The sequence below is a fragment of the Giraffa tippelskirchi genome, chromosome 1, assembly GCF_054371585.1.
Source record: "Giraffa tippelskirchi isolate mGirTip1 chromosome 1, T2T-mGirTip1v1.2.pri, whole genome shotgun sequence".
NCBI classification, from domain to species: Eukaryota; Metazoa; Chordata; class Mammalia; order Artiodactyla; family Giraffidae; genus Giraffa; species Giraffa tippelskirchi.
The window spans coordinates 123,600,015-123,617,593 of NC_137275.1; the positions used below are offsets into that span (position 1 = coordinate 123,600,015).

At 38.5% G+C, this 17,579-nt stretch overlaps 2 long non-coding RNA genes across 2 annotated transcripts in view; both read left to right on the top strand.

Moving 5' to 3' along the window:
- The window catches only part of LOC145508054 (uncharacterized), a 145,421-nt gene that overhangs the window by 80,398 nt on the left and 47,444 nt on the right, over positions 1–17,579 (top strand). The gene's annotated exons all lie outside the window — the stretch shown is intronic.
- Positions 350–8,538, top strand: LOC145521444 (uncharacterized). Its single transcript, XR_014065390.1, has 2 exons — positions 350–460; positions 6,454–8,538. It is a non-coding gene; the product is annotated as an uncharacterized LOC145521444 (long non-coding RNA).

Sequence of the window (17,579 nt, forward strand, 5' to 3'; positions counted from 1 at the left end):
TCCCCATCTATTTGCCATGAAGTCATGGGACCAGATTCCGTGATCTTAGTTTTCTGAATGTTGAGCTTTAAGCCAACTTTTTCACTCTCCTCTTTCACTTTCATCAAGAGGCTCTTTAGTTCTTCTTCACTTTCTGCCATAAGGGTGGTGTCATCTGCATATTTGAGGTTATTGATATTTCTCCCAGCAATCTAGATTCCAGCTTGTGCTTCTTCCAGCCCAGCGTTTCTCATTATATACTCTGCATATAAGTTAAATAAGCAGGGTGACAATACACAGCCTTGACAAACTCCTTTCTTTATTTGGAACCAGTCTGTTGTTCCATGTTCAGTTCTAACTGTTGCTTCCTGACTTGTATACAGGTTTCTCAAGAGGCAGGTCAGGTTGTCTGATATTCCCATCTCTTTCAGAATTTTTCACAGTTATTGTGATCCACACAGTCAAAGGCTTGGCATAGTCAGTAAAGCAGAAATAGATATTTTTCTGGAACTCTCTTGCTTTTTTGATGATCCAGCAGATATTGGCAATTTGATCTCTGGTTCCTCTGCCTTTTCTAAAACCAGCTTGAACATCTGGAAGTTCACAGTTCACATATTGCTGAAGCCTGACTTGGAGAATTTTAAGCATTAGTTTACTATATTCCAACTAGAGTTGGACTATAAAGAAAGCTGAGCAGCAAAGAATTGATGCTTTTGAACTGTGGTGTTGGAGAAGACTCTTGAGAGTCCCTTGGACTGCAGGGAGATCCAATCAGTCCATCCTAAAGGAGATCAGTCCTGGGTGTTCATTGGAAGGACTGATGTTGAAGCTGAAACTCCAATACTTTGGCCACCTCATACAAAGAGCTGACTCATTGGAAAAACCCTGATGCTGGGAAAGATTGAGGGCAGGAGGAGAAGGGGCTGACAGAGGATGAGATGGCTGGATGGCAACACCGACTTGATGGATATGGGTTTGGGTGGACTCAGGGAACTGGTGATGGACAGGGAGGCCTGGCGTTCTGTGATTCACGGGGTTGCATAGTCGGACACGATTGAGCGGCTGAACTGACTGATACTTTCTCTTATCTGGAAAGCCTGAGCTTTTGTCTGTTATTCCTGTCTTCAGTCTTAGTTTTCTCTATTATATTAAAAAATTTTGTCACCTTTTTTACTTGATTATTAATTCATCAATCGTTGCATGCTGGCTCCTGTTTCCTCACTGCCTTCACTCATCCATTCCCTTTCAAGAGAAATACTAACTTCTTATGGAATAGTCTAATTTGCCATGGGAGAGAAGGCCTTCTGTGAAGAGTTTTGAACTTATCTTCTTCCTGTCTTGTTCTGCACTCAATTAGAATAAGAAGTTTCAACAACCAGCTTCTTTCTTCTGTTCCTTTGCTCCAGATATTTTCTCTGTCTACCACACTCTTTCTCAAGAAAATTAGATTTTTTTCTAATCTCATCCATCCTTTACCCCAAACATACACAGTGTTTTTGGGCGCTTTTGTTACACACACTCCCGCACGTGACTATCAGAGCATCTACCTAAAGTAGTAAATAGCACTCTCCCTCTCTCTCTGTCCCCCACCACTCTCTCTCTCCCTTCCTCCCTCCTGAAGGTAATCATTCCACCAGATTTTAGCTACTAAAGGGAAGCACTATTTTAGTCATAAAATATGACATAAAATTTTAGTCATCAATAAATATATTAACTAAACCCAAAAAGGTTGACTTTTGATTTCTCTGGTTTAACCTATCAAAGCTCTCTCTATTCTTTTTAAAGATTGATCTTTTTGTTCTTGCTCATCTTGTAGACCCTGCTGTACAGTTTTCTAGAGGAAACACTTACGTCTCTAAGACAAATTCTAAAATAGTGTTGCTTTGAATTCAAGCCGAATAAAAAAGGCCAAATTTTCCACCTGGATCCTTGCACTTACACTGATGAAACTAGAGCTATTCATCCCTGACATACAGTCATAAAAATTCTTCATCGCCAAGTGTTTTTTAACAGCAAATAGGAATTTTTATTTTAAGTATCGAAAGATGACTTATATTCTAAGTTTATACCATCACAAGAATAAAGGAATGGCCTGGTGAAATGATCTGTAGGTATGTAGAAGATTACTGAGTGGAATTCCAAATACCTTGACTCCCATGGTATATATCTTATGAAACAAAAGGAATACAGCTACACTAGGAAGGATACAGAAGGAATATTGGCATATCTAAGATCCGAAAGTTCGTTGTGTCTTGTATTACTTATACAAGTTAAGTAAGTAGCGGCACGATTTATCCATTCAACTTGGCCATTCCAATCCAGTGGATAGATCACAAATCTTTCAATACAGACTCTCTAATTCTCCTTTGATTTTTTTTTTCTTTGATCAATGGGATATCTTCAAAGTGTGCTATTTAGTTTTGAAATGCTTGGATATTTTCTAACTCGTTTCTCTTATTTCTAATTTAATTCTGTTGTGTTAAGATAATGCATATTGTATAATTATAATTTTATTGAGATGTATTTTCTAGCCCAGAATATGTTCTTCTAGTATAGAATGTGTTAGATACTAGGAATACAAAAATGAAATATAAATCATTAAGTAATTCACATTATTTTTTGCCTAATAGACATGTTTATAAATTATAATACAATGTTAAAAATGTAAAAAGATATATATGAAAGATACTATGGAAGACTACTGCAGTTTAGCCAAGGAAGAGGTTATGGTTTAGAGAGAATAATCATTCTGTTGGCAGAAAAACAAAGAACAGGACCCTGGCAAGATGTATTATATTTATTGAAACCTTGGGAGTTATTGTTTCTCTCTTATAAAGATTGAGGAATGAGTGGAGTCAGGTTACAGGCCCAGGGGATAATTTTAAGAGCTTGACAGTTAGATAGTATCATTAAATCTGGGCCAACAGAATAAAAAACAAAATACATCTTCACTGGCTTCTCCAGCAACCTGAAGACTTTAAAATTCATGTAGATGAAAATTTTAATTAAACTTCATTGTAGTCTATCATTAGACCAAGTCTCCTTGGGCCCAGAACTCCCTTGTTAAATGCTGATACACATGATCTTAATGAGAGGGAACTTGTCAATCTGTAAAGGGCTGCATTTGTGAAAGTCTGGGTCTGACTCTTGGAGTGTGCACCAATCCATAGCAGCTGATGCCTGTGTGCAACTGATATCTCCTAACCCGGAGCATGCACACAAAGAACTCATGGGCTCCAGAGAATAATAATATCATTTTATCTTTATTGAACACTAGTCTCTGAAGAATTAAAGTGATTTACAAGAATTATCTCATTAGTTCATATAATACTCTTTTGAATAAAGTAGACATTGTCTTTATTTTTGAATAGAATTCTCTAGGTACAACCTGGAAAATTTGATTAGATAGGCAAGCTGGATTTATAATATCCAAATCTAAGAAAAACTATCTTTCAAATGTTAAAAGTATTATTAACATTCAAAAAACATTTTTATAAATTATCAAGTTTTTAGAGCACAGGGAGCCAGCTGTATCTAGAGGTGATTTTGACAAGGTACGCTTTTAAAAACTCATGTTATGTGGATTCTCTGTTAAACTCAACAAATATATTTGGAAAATCTGCTATATGAGAGAAAGATCAAAGCATGATGTCACTTGCAGAGAGATTTTGATTGTATTGATATGATAAATTTTAAAAAGAGAAAAACTTATTAGGGACATCTTAAAAATAAGTATATACACACATACTTAAGTATAGAATATATGTAAGTAAGTATCTATTACATATATATATGCTACATACATACATCTCTATACCTCTGTCTCTCTACCTATTCACCTGTCTCCCTACCTACCTACCTATCCAAAAACTGAATATGGCACAGATACAGTTTTTACCTCTCAGGGATGAATAGGATACTCTAAGCAGATAATTTTATGGGAGGATTGACTATAAACATAGTTTCCTATTATATGCTAAATGAAATGCAAGTCCTGGCTGTGACCTTCAAAGCTCTACATGGTTGCTTTGGTTACCGAGATAGTCGTCAGATGGAGAACTCTTTCATTTCCTCTTATGATCAAACTTTTGATTCCTTTCCCACATCCCCGATTTCAGCTGATGACCTTGCCCCTTTCAGTAAGAAGCTGAAGGCAGTAGAGCATTTCTGTAAGCTGTGGCTCTCCTGTGTGTGGACGTCTCCTTACCTGTCCTCACACATACTGGCCCCTCTGTCTGTATGTGGATGAACTGACTGGATTCCAGCCCCTCCCCGCACCCATCAGTTGTGTTTTGGATCCTGTCCCCCATCACTTACTCATGGCTGTGCCTCAGGAGCCCTTCTCTGCTGGTGCATCTAGTCTTCCTTCTCCACTGAATCAGAAATCAAACGTGCTCTTACTTCTCCTATTTTAAAAAGTATTCTGGATGCTACTGATTTATTCTCTTGTGTTTATAACAAAAGTCTTCTGAGAAATGTACTGTGCTAGCTCTCAGTAGTTATTTCCTATCCTTCAATTCTCCCTTCAGACCGCTCCATGCTAGTTGGTGTTGTGAAGGTAAGCAGCGATTTACAGACTGTTCTGTCCAGGGGCCTCTCCTCAGTCCTCAACTCCCTTGATTATCAGTAGCATTAGATCCAGTGAATAATTCACTCCTTTTAAAAAACAGATCAAAACATACTCAATGGTTTTTCTACTCTGGTTTTCCTCCTCCTTCACTAGCTGGCCTATTTCTTCTCTGATTATCCTCTGGACTTTTCAAATTACTTAGCATGGTGGTACACATTGGCATTTCAATTTTTTTTTATTACCTATTGCATAAAGTCTGATGCTGTAAAGAGCAATATTTCATAGGAACCTGGAATGTTAGGTCCATGAATCAAGGTAAATTACAAGAGGTCAAACAGGAGATGGCAAGAGTGAACGTCGACATTTTAGGAATCAGTGAACTAAAATGGACTGGAATGGGTGAATTTAACTCAGATGACCATTATATCTACTACTGTGGGAAAGAATCCCTTAGAGGAAATGAAGCATCCCTCATGGTCAACAAGAGTCTGAAATGCAGTACTTAGATGCAATCTCAAAAATGACAGAATGATCTCTGTTCATTTCCAAGGCAAGCCATTCAATATCACAGTAATCGAAGTCTATGCCCCAACGAGACATGCTGAAGAAGCTGAAGTTGAGTGGTTCTATGAAGGCCTATAAGACCTTATAGAACTAACACCCCAAAAATATGCCCTTTTCATTATAGTGGACTGAAATGCAAAAGTAGTAAGTCAAGAGATACCTGGACTAACAGGCAAATTTGGTCTTGGAGTACAGAATGAAGCAGGGCAAAGGCTAACAGAGTTTTGCCAAGAAAATGCACTGGTCATAGCAAACACCCTCTTCCAAACACAAGAGAAGACTCTACACATGGACATCACCAGATGGTCAATACCAAAATCAGATTGATTATATTCTTTGCAGCCAAAGACGGAGAAGCTCTACACAGTCAGCAAAAACAAGAACAGGAGCTGACTGTGGCTCAGATCATGAACTCCTTATTGCCAAATTCAGACTTAAATTGAAGAAAGTAGGGAAAACCACTAGATCATTCAGGTATGACCTAAATCAAATCCTTTACGATTATACAGTGGAAGGGTCAAACAGATTCAAAGATTAGATCTGATAGACAGAATGCCTGAAGAACTATGGATGGAGGGTCACGACATCATGCAGGAGGCAGTGGTCAAGACCATCCCAAGAAAAAGAAATGCCAAAAAGCCAAATGGCTATCTGAGGAGGCCTTACAAAGAACTGTGAAAAGAAGAGAAGTGAAAAGCAAAGGAGAAAAGGAAAGGTATATCCATTTGAATGCAGAGTTCTAAAGAATAGCAGGGAGAGATAAGAAAGCCTTCCTCAGTGATCAATGCAAAGAAAGAGTGGAAAACAATAGAATGGGAAAAATAGAGATCTCTTCAAAAAAAGTAGAGATACAAAAGGAACATTTCATAAAGGATGGGCACAATGAAGGACAGAAATGCTATTGAAGATATTAAGAAGAGGTGGCAAGAATACACAGAAGAACTACACCAAAAGGATCTTCATGACCCAGATAACCATAACGATGTGATCACTCACCTAGAACCAGACATCCTGGAATGCGAAGTCAAGTGGGCCTTAGGAAGCATCACTACAAACAAAGCTAGTGGAGGTGATGGTATTCCAGTTGAGCTATTTCAAATCCTAAAAGAATATGCTGTTAAAGTGTTGCACTCGATATGCCAGCAGTGGCCACAAGACTGGAAAAGATAAGTTTTCATTCCAATCCCAAAGAAAGGCAATGCCAAAGAATGCTCAGACTACTGTACAATTGCACTCATCTCACATGCTAGCAAAGTGATGCTCAAAATTCTCCAAGCCAGGCTTCAACAATATGTAAATCATGAACTTCCAGATGTTGAAGCTGGATTTAGAAAAGGCAGAGGAACCAGAAATCAAATTGCCAACATCCATTGGATCATTGAAAAACCAAGAGAGTTCCAGAAAAATGTCTACTTCTGCTTTATTGACTACACCAAAGCCATTGACTCTGTGGATCACAATAAACTGTGGAAAATTCTTCAAGAGATGGGAATACCAGACCACCTTACCTGCCTCCTGAGAAATCTGTATGCAGGTTAACAAGCAACAGTTAGAACTGGACATGGAACAACAGACTAGTTGCAAATCAGGAAAGGAATACGTCAAGGCTGAATATTGTCATTCTGCTTATTTAACTTATATGCAGAGTACATCATGAAAAACGCTGGGCTGGAGGAAGCACAAGCTGGAATCAAGAATGCTGGAAGAAATATCAATAACCTCAGATATGCAGATGACACCACCCTTATTGCAGAAAGCAAAGAAGAACTAAAGAGCTTCTTGATGAAAGTGAAAGAGGAAAGTGAAAATATTGGCTTAAAACTCAACAATCAGAAAACTAAGATCATGGCATCCAGTCCCATCACTTCATGGAAAATAGATGGGGAAACAATGGAAACCATGACAGACTTTATTTTCTTGGACTCCAAAATCACTGCAGATGGTGATTGCAGCCATGAAATTAAAAGACACTTACTCCTTGGGAGAAATGTTATGATCAAACTAGACAGCATATTAAAAAGCAGAGATGTTACTTTGCCAACAAAGGTCTGTCTAGTCAAAGCTATGGTTTTTCAAGTAGTCATGTATGGATGTGAGATTTGGACCATAAAGAAAGCTGAGTGCTGAAGAATTGATGCTTTTGAACTGTGGTGTTGGAGAAGACTCTTGAGAATCCCTTGGCCTGCAAGGAGATCCAACTAGTCCTTCCTAAAGGAAATCAGTCCTGAATATTCATTGGAAGGACTGATGCTGAAGCTGAAACTCCAATACTTTGGCCACCTGATGTGAAGAACTGACTCATTGGAAAAGTTTCCCATGCTGGGAAAGATTAAGGGCAAGAGGAGAAGGGGACAACCAAGGATGAAATGGTTGGATGGCATCACCGACTTCATGGACATTAGTTTAAATAAGCTCCAGGAGTTGTCGGTGGACAGGGAAGCTTGGTGTTCTGCAATCCATGGGGTTGCAAAGGTTCAGACACAACTGAGCGACTGAAATGAACTGCATTAATATATGTCAAAAGTATTCACTGTTTCTGGTCTTTTAACAAACATAGCTTGATTTGTTTTGATACTGTGGTTGTAGGTTTGTTTCAATGAAAGTGTCCTTTTATCTCAGCTATTAAGAGCTTAGAGAAGACCTGGTCAGACAGGGAACCAGTGACCCTCTAACTGGATGTACTCACCATGGGCTTAAACGCACAGTGTGCCCCTCATCTTTTGCCTTAACACAGTTCAGCTTAGCATTGTCATGTTGGGATGAGAAGTGCCCAGCTTACATGCTAAACCAGATGTTAGATTAACTCCTAGAGCAACTCAAGAAACACCCAGTACTCTTGTAATTCCAAAGCCCTGTGCTCACATATCCTGCCTGGAAACCTCTGCAGTAGGCGTGTGGGGAGACCTGAGTGGTGGGTAACCATCTCCTGGGCAACAGCTAGCTGGCACTTCTGAGCAGCTGCAGAAGGACCATGAGCAAAGCTGCCTTCCAGAGAATCTAAAGTGGAGGACAGTCTGAAAGGAAAAACTATTTAATCCCGGGGTCCTAGAATTTGGGAAAGAGATCAGATCTCTGAGTACTGATTTGGAGGCCATCAGGGTGTAAAAATAATCTCTGCTGTTTCAGGGAGAGTAGGGAAGCAGAGGACACCTGGGGGTGAAGTGGATGCTAGTCCATGGATGGGAGTTTGAAAGCATTGCCTCAAGGCGGTGATTGAGTTTACATTCACGACACCGAATGATACAGAGCACTTCTGCCCTCTTACGAATCTTTTGAAAAAATCAGGTAAAACTCTACCTCACACCAGATGAATTGAACTTTAAATTGATATTCTTTCAAGGACGCTTAGGAATAGTTCCGATTCTTTCAAAAATCACAAACTCAATGAGGATTTAGTGACACCTATGGGTCTTTCCTTGGAAAAATGAAAATGAACAAGCAGATATAATTCTGAAAAAAAAAAAAGACCAGCTGGATACTAGTTATTTTTCACAGTGGAAGATACAGTTGGTGATTTGTTATAGTCCACTGGAGTTTTTTGCTGCTGCTTTCTTAAATTCTCTTGAGATTGTTTCTGTTTTGGTGAAGCAGTGTTGACTCAGAGTTAGGGTTGCTAAGTTCTGATTTGCAGTTTCATCATTGCCTTTTATGATTCTGTCCTTTGTTATGTTTTGGAGGGAACAAGAGAATGTGTTGAATTGGAGTAATGTTCTCATAAACTGATAAAGTGAACAAATGTTAATAATACTGTCCAATATAATGAAATCATTCTGCCTTTTGTAGCTCATTTAAGTGAGCTAGGAGGGAATATTTTAATATTTTAAGAGTATTTTAAAGTATTGCCTCTTAAAACTTCAGACATGTAAGTAAACAACACTATTTGATAGAATGCCTTTAGTAGAATTTTTTAAAGATTTTAAAATAACAAATTGGCTTTATTTCTCTTTTTCCAAATAAGAATGAGAACCAAATATATTTCAGCATGTTTCTAGGTAAGATGTGAAATGACATGAAAAGTATGTTTTGAATGAAAATATATTTCAGATGGCAACAGCCATCCAGAGAAGGGCAGAGGAAAAGATGAGGTCAAGACCAATGCCAAAATTCAAGTCAGTATAGGTAAACTGAGAACTTGATCTGAGCATCTAATCTTGAAAGGATGCAGTATTGGAGATGTCTCTTTTGATTTCAGGCAAGCATATAAAATACTGTCAGCAGACTCAACTGAAGTAAAAGTTGAACTTCTTTGTTAGAGAGAGGGAAAAATACTGCTGCCATTAAACCATTAAAGAATATAAAAATTTTGCTAAGTTTAAGGACAGAGGGCTTCCTTGGTGACTCAGACGGTAAAGTGTTTGCCTGAAATGCAGGAGGTCTGGGTTTGATCCCTGGGTTAGGAAAATCCCCTGGAGAAGGAAATGGCAACCCACTCCAGTACTATAGCCTGGAAAATTCCATGGACGGAGGAGCCTGGTAGGCTACAGTCCATGGGATCGAAAAGAGTCGGACACAACTGAACAACTTCAAGGATAAAGACTCGATTTGTTGTAGTTCAGTTGTTCAGTTATATCCACTCTTTGCGACTCCATGGACTGCAGTATACCAGGCTTCCCTGCCCTTCACTATCTCCCGGAGTTACTCAAACTCATGTTCATTGAGTCAGTGATGCCATCCAACCATTTCATCCTCTGTCACCCCCTTTTCCTACTGCCCTCAATCTTCCCGAGCATCAGGGTCTTTTCTAATGAGTCAGTTCTTTGCATCAGGTGGCCAAAGTATTGGAGCTTCAGCATCAATCCTTTCAATGGATATTCAGGGTTGATTTCCTTTAGGATTGACTGGTTTGATCTCCTTGCAGTCCAAGGGGCTCTCAAGAGTCTTCTCCAACACCACAATTCAAAAGCATCAATTCTTCGGTGTTCAGCCTTATATGTGGACCAACTCTCACATCTGCATGTGACTATTGAAAAAAACATACTTTGACTATATGGACCTTTGTTGGCAAACTGATGTCTCTGCTTTTTAATATGCTGTCTAGGTTTCTCATGGCATTTCTTCCAAGGAGCAGGCATCTTTTAATTTCATGCCTGCAGTCACCATCCACAGTGATTTTGGAGCCCAAGAAAATAAAGGCTGTCACTATTTCCATTGTTTCCCCATTATTTGCCTTGGAGTGATGGGACCGGGTGCCATGATCTTAGTTTTCTGAATGTTGAGTTTTAAGCCAGCTTTTTCACTTTCCTCTTTCACCCTCACCAAGAGGCTCTTTAGTTCCTCTTCACTTTCTGCAATAAGGGTGATGTCATCTGAGGTTATTGATATTTCTCCCAGCAATCTTGATTCCAACTTGTGCTTCACCAGTCTGGCATTGCACATGATGTGCTCTGCATATAAATTCAATAAACAGGGTGACAATATATAGCCTTGACGTACTCCTTTCCCAATTTGGAACCAGTCTGTTGTTCCATGTCCAGTTGTAACTGTTGCTTGTTGACCTGCATACAGGTTTCTCAGGAGGCAGGTAAGGTGGTCTGATATTCCCATCTCTTGAAGAATTTTCCACAATTTGTTGTGATCCACACAGTCAAAGGCTTTAGCATAGTCAATGAAGCAGAAGTAGATGTTTTTCTGGAATTCCCTTGCTTTTTCTATGATCCAGTAGATGTTGGTAATTTGATTTCTTGTTCTTCTGCCTTTTCTAAATCCAGCTTGTACATCTTGAAGTTCTCGGCTCACTACTCTGTTATTAAAAACAAAACAAAACAAACAAGAATAAACTTGAGGTGAATGAGGAGAAGGCATTGAGGTCGCCACCTGGTGATTATAAAGCTGGATTGCAAGAAAACATGCATGGGAGGAAACTTCAGGATTCACTTGATAACTTGGAAGTTATTAATCACGGAGGGTGAGTTGTAAAAGGCTCAGTAAGTTAGAGTCACACAGCTAGTAGATGAAAGTGTGAATATCTTTGAAACATTTCAAGTACTAACACCATACCGATTGATTTGGGAATGTCAAACCTTCCATCTACTAGCTGTGTGACTCTAACTTACTGAACCTTAGCTCCTTATGGGTAAGTTGAGGGTAACACTATCTATTCAGAGGTTTTCTTTGTGATTAATAGGGTAACATATTCAAAACAATTTCTACAGTTCCTTTCTTGATAAGTATAAGTTTTCCAGGTAAGAACGTTTAAAAGCTATTCAATTATACATAAACGACCATTTTTTTCCCCCACTTTCGTTCAACTCCTCAAGACAAATAGAATGATTTATATACCTTATATTTATATATTATAACTGACTAAATAAAACATAACAGATGCATGAATTAAAATGATTCCTGGTGTTTGCAACAAAAAACATAGGCTTTTGATTTTAAATATCAAATTAACTCATCTCCCGTTTACTCATACACACATTTACTCATACACACATTTTAAGACTGTAGTCGCATACAATTGTGTTATCATGCTAGTCATATGTGTCACACAGAAGTGGAGATTATAAAAGACCTTGAAAGAGAATTATCTTTGATACTAATTCTTAGACAAAATTACATTTTAAGACATGAGCCCAGAGTGCAGGACAGGTGGGCAACTAGCATCTTTCTTTATTATGGGGAGATCTAAAAATTTTATTAATAACCAACCTAGGATTGGGCTTCCCAGGTGGCTTAGTGGTAAAGAACCTGCCTGCCAGTGCAGGAGATACAAGAGACTTGGGTTCAATCCCTGGGTTGGAAGGATCCCCTGCAGTAGGAAATGGCAACCTATTCCAGTATTCTTGGCTGGGAAATTGCATGGACAGAGGAGCCTGGCAGGATACAGCCCTCAGAGTTGAAAAGAATTGGACACGACTTAATGTGCATGTGTGTGTGTGTGCATGTGCACAGCCTTCTACAAACCTAAATGAAACACTAGATAAACCTGTCTTTAATTATAAATAAATATAGTAAAATGATAAAACACACTAAAAATAAGTTACAGATTTTGAATTTCAAACTTTGTATTTACAAAAAGAGATTTTGAGTCATCCTAAATGAATTTTATCCAAAACTGTCTAATAAGAAAGCAAAGAAAAATTATTCATACATTTAATGACCTTTTTCTATCAATGAACATTTTTATATTTCACATTAGAGCTATTTGCCAGAGAGAAGGTACTCCGTATTCAATTAAACTTTTATAGTTTAAACATTTATATGCATTTTAATTTCTTCACAGAGTGCAGATAACAATGTGACAAATATTTAAAATGTTTGAAGAAAAATTAACTTAGTGTGTTCCAAAATAAATAATTTTTCCTGAAATGAACATGGAAATGTGCTCAAAATTCCAGGTGTACTTCCCCTAAAATAAATCGGGACATATATGACTGAAGAAGTTCTCTATATCAAATTTAAAGAACAGAATCTATATTTCCTTAGTAGATACTTTCACCTATGTATCTCCTAGATATTGACCATATTCCAAGCCAATTTTATTCTCTTTGCCCCAAAACCTGTAATCATACCTACTTCTTCGACTTACTATCCATCATTCCAGAGAACAATGTATCATCTTCGATTACTCCATCCTTCCCTCTTACCTACATCTAATAAATCATCAGAACACAGACTTTACCTTCTGAACAGCTTTTAAACTCATCCTTTTCCTCCTGTTCAGTTTCTTTCTCCTCCACCCTCACACCTAAGTTCACTCAGCTAATTTCACAAATGTGACAAACATTCTCCTTGCCTGTGATTTCTTCCTTGTTCAATCCATAATCCACACAGTTACAGCAGTTCGCTTTCTAAAGTGCAATGCTGACTTACTCATACCTTGCTTTAGCCTCTCTGTGACCTCTTTGTGTCCACAGGATGGGATCAAGCCCCTTATCAGAGACCCTGTGATCAGAACCCCATGTGACTCAACCCCAGTACATTTCTTCCACTCTCTTCTTCACGCTTTGCGTCCAGGCAACATCACACGACAGTAGTATCACCTTGTTCACATTAATAATGCACTTCCTTCCTTCATCTTGGGTGGCTGTTTCTCCTTCATTGGCTGTTGAATTAATGGGCATTATTTAAAATCCAACTTGAATGACAAAAATAAACAAAATTGTCTGTAAGAGTTGTCTCTCCTGATTCTTTTTGCCTAAATGGGCCCATTTTCCCCACCCAAAGAAAACTCTCCAGTTTATGCTTGCTTCTATTATTTTCTTTAATGAGATATGTTGTAAAATCTTTGCCTATCTATTTTCCTTAAAAAATGTAAGCTCCATATAGAAGGAAAGAGCTCTTCCACTCTGGCAGCTTGCAGTGGGTTCCGTATGCTGGTAATCATCTTGTGGGTTCTCTTCTGAGCATAATTTGAAAGCCTTCTTTGTGACTTTCAGACTTGGCTTGCCTGGCTCCCCATCATTCAGTAGGATCTACCTTTAGGCCATTTGAAACAATAGGTTTAACGGGTAAGACAATGCCTCGATCTTGTAACACTTGATAAAAGCATAAGTATTAAGAAAATCAGAAATAGTTGTGTATGTTTCAGTGTCTTATTGGAAGTAGGTTGTCAACATTGAATGAACAGAGGTATAACTGTGGAGGCAGGAATAAGCACACCCCTGTTGGTTCATACCCTTGTGCTCATAAGAATATTACTTTTATATTGATAAGCATTAGGAATATCATTTCATTAATTTCCCACTGGATTACTAGTCCTAGAATTCATGTGTGATTCAAACTGACTTCCAACACATCCAGTGGTCCAACTTGCAGCACTGTTTAATAAGTGGATTTTAATCCAGTTGTGAGATTGGAGTCAGGTCATTAGGTATATGGTATAATAACCAAGGAGCTAGAGTAGTCAACATTGATGAGGTGTTTTCTGTCTTCAACAAGTAACCTTCTTAGCCCCCTCTGTATAGTCAGAGTAGGGCCTTTTCTCTGTTCACCCATCCATTCATACTCTGGTCAGCATGTTAACATAGACGCACATAGCAATTCATACAACACTTCATGTTTGTTTTGTGTGTGCGTCATGTGTGGGCACATGGGCACACATATATTGCTTTGTTGTTGTTGTGGAGTCACTAAGTCATGTCCAACTCTTTGCAATCTCATAGATTGCTGCATGTCAGGCTTTGCTGTCCTTCACTATCTCCTGGAGTTTGCTTCACATTCATGTCCATTGAGTCAGTTATGATATCCAACCATCTCATCCTCTGCCACCTCCTTGTCCTTTTGCCTTCAATCTTTCCCAGCATCAGGGTCTTTTCCAATGAGTTGGCTCTTCCCATCTGGTGGCTTAAGTATTGGAGTATGTATTGCTTAGGTTTCCACAAAAACATGGCCTTTTTATCATAATCTCTACCTTCAGGAAAACATACTTTGCATTTTATGGTAAATATCACAAACAATAAATACTGAATTTTTAAAACTGTAATGGTGCTCCAATGTTTATGTTAAGAGTGTTAATGTTAATTCAACAATTATTCAAAAATTTATCTCAAGTTCTTTGCTCAGTTCTGCTCTCTCGTGAAATTGGTCTAGTTTGTCAAGGGTTTTTCCTAAAATTTGATACAAAGTCCAAAGTGTCATATTCTACTGAAAGATGAAGGATCAACTCTCCATTTTTATGTTGTTGATGCAGTTTGCACTTCTATGAATGCATTCTAAAAATCACAATTTATTTTTTTTAATAAATTCCATTGTATACAATATTATGTTAGTTTCTTTACATTTGCATATATTAGGAAATGATCACCACAGTAAGTCTAGTAATCATTTGTTCACATATAAACTTTGTTCAGTCGCTCAGGCATGTCCAACTCTTTGTGACCCCATAGACTGGAACACGCCAGGCTTCCCTGTCCTTCACTATCTCCCGGAGTTTGCTCAAACTCATGTCCATTGAGTCAGTGATGCCACCCAATCATCTTGTCCTCTGTCATTCCCTTCTCCTCCTGCCTTCAGTCTTTCCCAGTATCACAGTCTTTTCCAATGAGTCGGATCTTCCCATCAGATGGCCAAAGTGTTGGAGCTTCAGCTTCAGCATTAGTCCTTCCAGTGAATATCCAGGGTTGATTTCCTTTAGGATTGACTGGTTTGATCTCCTTGCTGTCCAAGGGACTCTCAAGAGTCTTTGCCAACACCACAGTTCAAAAGCATCAGTTCTTCAGTGCTCAGCTTTCTTTATGGCCCAACTCTCACATACATACATGACTTTGACTATATGAAGCTTTGTCAGCAAAGCTGACAATGTCTCTGCTTTTTAATATGCTGTCTAGGTTGGCCATAGCTTTTCTTCCAAGGGGAAGGCATCTTTTAATTTCATGCCTTCAGTCACCATCCACAGGAATTTTGGAGCCCAAGAAAATACATTCTGTCACCGTTTCCATTGTTTCCCCATTTATTTGCCATGAGGTGATGGGACCAGATGCCATGATCTTAGTTCCTTGAATGTTGAGTTTTAAGACAGCTTTTTCACTCTCCTCTTTCATCCTCATCAAAAAGCTCTTTAGTTCCTTTTTTGCTTTCTGCCATTAGAGAGGTATCATCTGTGTATAGGGCTTCTCTCATAGCTCAGTTGGTAAAGAATCTGCCTGCAATGCAGGAGACCCCAGTTTGATTCCTGAGTCAGGAAGATCCACTAGAGAAGGGATAGGCTACCCGCTCCAGTATTCTTGGGCTTTCCTTGTGGCTCAGCTGGTAAACAATCCGCCTGCAATGAGGGAGACCTGGGTTCAAATCCTGGGGTGGGAAGATATCTTTAGTTCCTCTTTGCTTTCTGCCATTAGGGTGGTGTCATCTGCATATCTGAGGTTATTGATATTTCTCCCAGCAATCTTGATTCCAGCTTGTGCTTCATCCAGCCCAGCATTTCTCATGAAGTACTCTGCATATAAGTTAAACAAGCAGGGTGACAATGTATAGCCTTGACATATTCCTTTACCAATTTGGAACCAGTCTGTTGTTCCATGTGTGGTTTAAACTGTTGTTTACTGACCTGCATAAAGGTTTCTTAGGAGGCAGGCAAGGTGGTCTGGTATTCCTATCTCTCTAAGAATTTTCCACAGTGTGTTGTAATCCACACAGTCAAAGACTTTAGCATAGTCAATGAAGCAGATATTTTTCTGGAATTCTCTTGCTTTTTCTATGGTCCAGTGGATGTTGGCAATTTGATTTCTGGTTCTTCTGCTTTTTCTAAATCCAGCTTGTACATCTGGAAATTCTCAGTTCACATACTGCTGAACCCTAGCTTGGATGATTTTGAGCATTACCTTTATAACATGTGAAATGATTACAATTATGTGGTAGTTTGAACATTATTTGACATTGCCTTTCTTTGGGATTGGAATGAAAACTGACCTTTGCCAGTCCTGTGGCCACTGCTGAGTTTTCCAAATTGCTGGCATATTGAGTGCGGCACTTTAACAGCACCATCTTTTAGGATTTGAAATAGATTTATTACAATATTATTCACCATATTTCTCATGCTATACTTTTCATCTCCCTGACTTATTTATTTAATAATGGAGGTTGTGCGTCTTAGTCCCCTTCTCCTATCCCTTTTAACTACTCTCCTTCTCTCAGGCAATTACCCTTTGTTTTATATCTGAGTATGTTTTGGAGTTGGTGAGGGACAGAGAGGCCTGGCGTGCTGCAATTCATGGGGTCGCAAAGAGTCGGACACGACTGAGCGACTGAACTGAACTGATGTTTTCATTTTGTTTTGTATTTTTTAGATTTCACATATAATTGAGATCATATGGGATTCATCTGACTTACTTCACTTAGCATAATACATTCTAGAATCATACATGTTGTCCTAAATAGCAAGATTTCCTTTTTCTTATTGCTGGGTAATATTCTATTGTGCATATATGTACATATATACATATATATATGTATATATGTATATATATATTATTTCTTTATTTGTTCATGTATAGGTACATGCTTTGGTTGCTTTCATATCTTGGCTATTGTAAGTAATGTTGCAATGAACATTGGTCGGCATGTAGCTTTCAAATTAGGGATTTATTTTTCCCTTGATATATGGCATCCAGTCCTATCACTTCATGGTAAATAGATAGGGGAAAAATGGAAACAGACTATTTTCTTGAGCTCCAAAATCACTGTGGTCAGTGACTGCAGCCACGAAATTAAAAGGCACTTGTTCCTTGGAATAAAAGCTATGACAAACCTAGAGAGCATATTAAAAAGCAGAGACATTACTTTGCTGACAAAGGTTTGTATAGTCAAAGCTATGATTTTTCCAGTAGTCATGTATGGATGTGAGAATTGGACCATAAAGAATGCTGAGCACTGAAGAATTGATGCTTTTGAACTGTGGTATTGGAGAAGACTTGAGAATCCCTTGGACTACGTGGAGATAAAACCAGTCAATCCTAAAAAAAAAAAAAAAAAAAAAGTCAATCCTAAAGGAAATCAACTGAAAATATTCATTGGAAGGACTGAT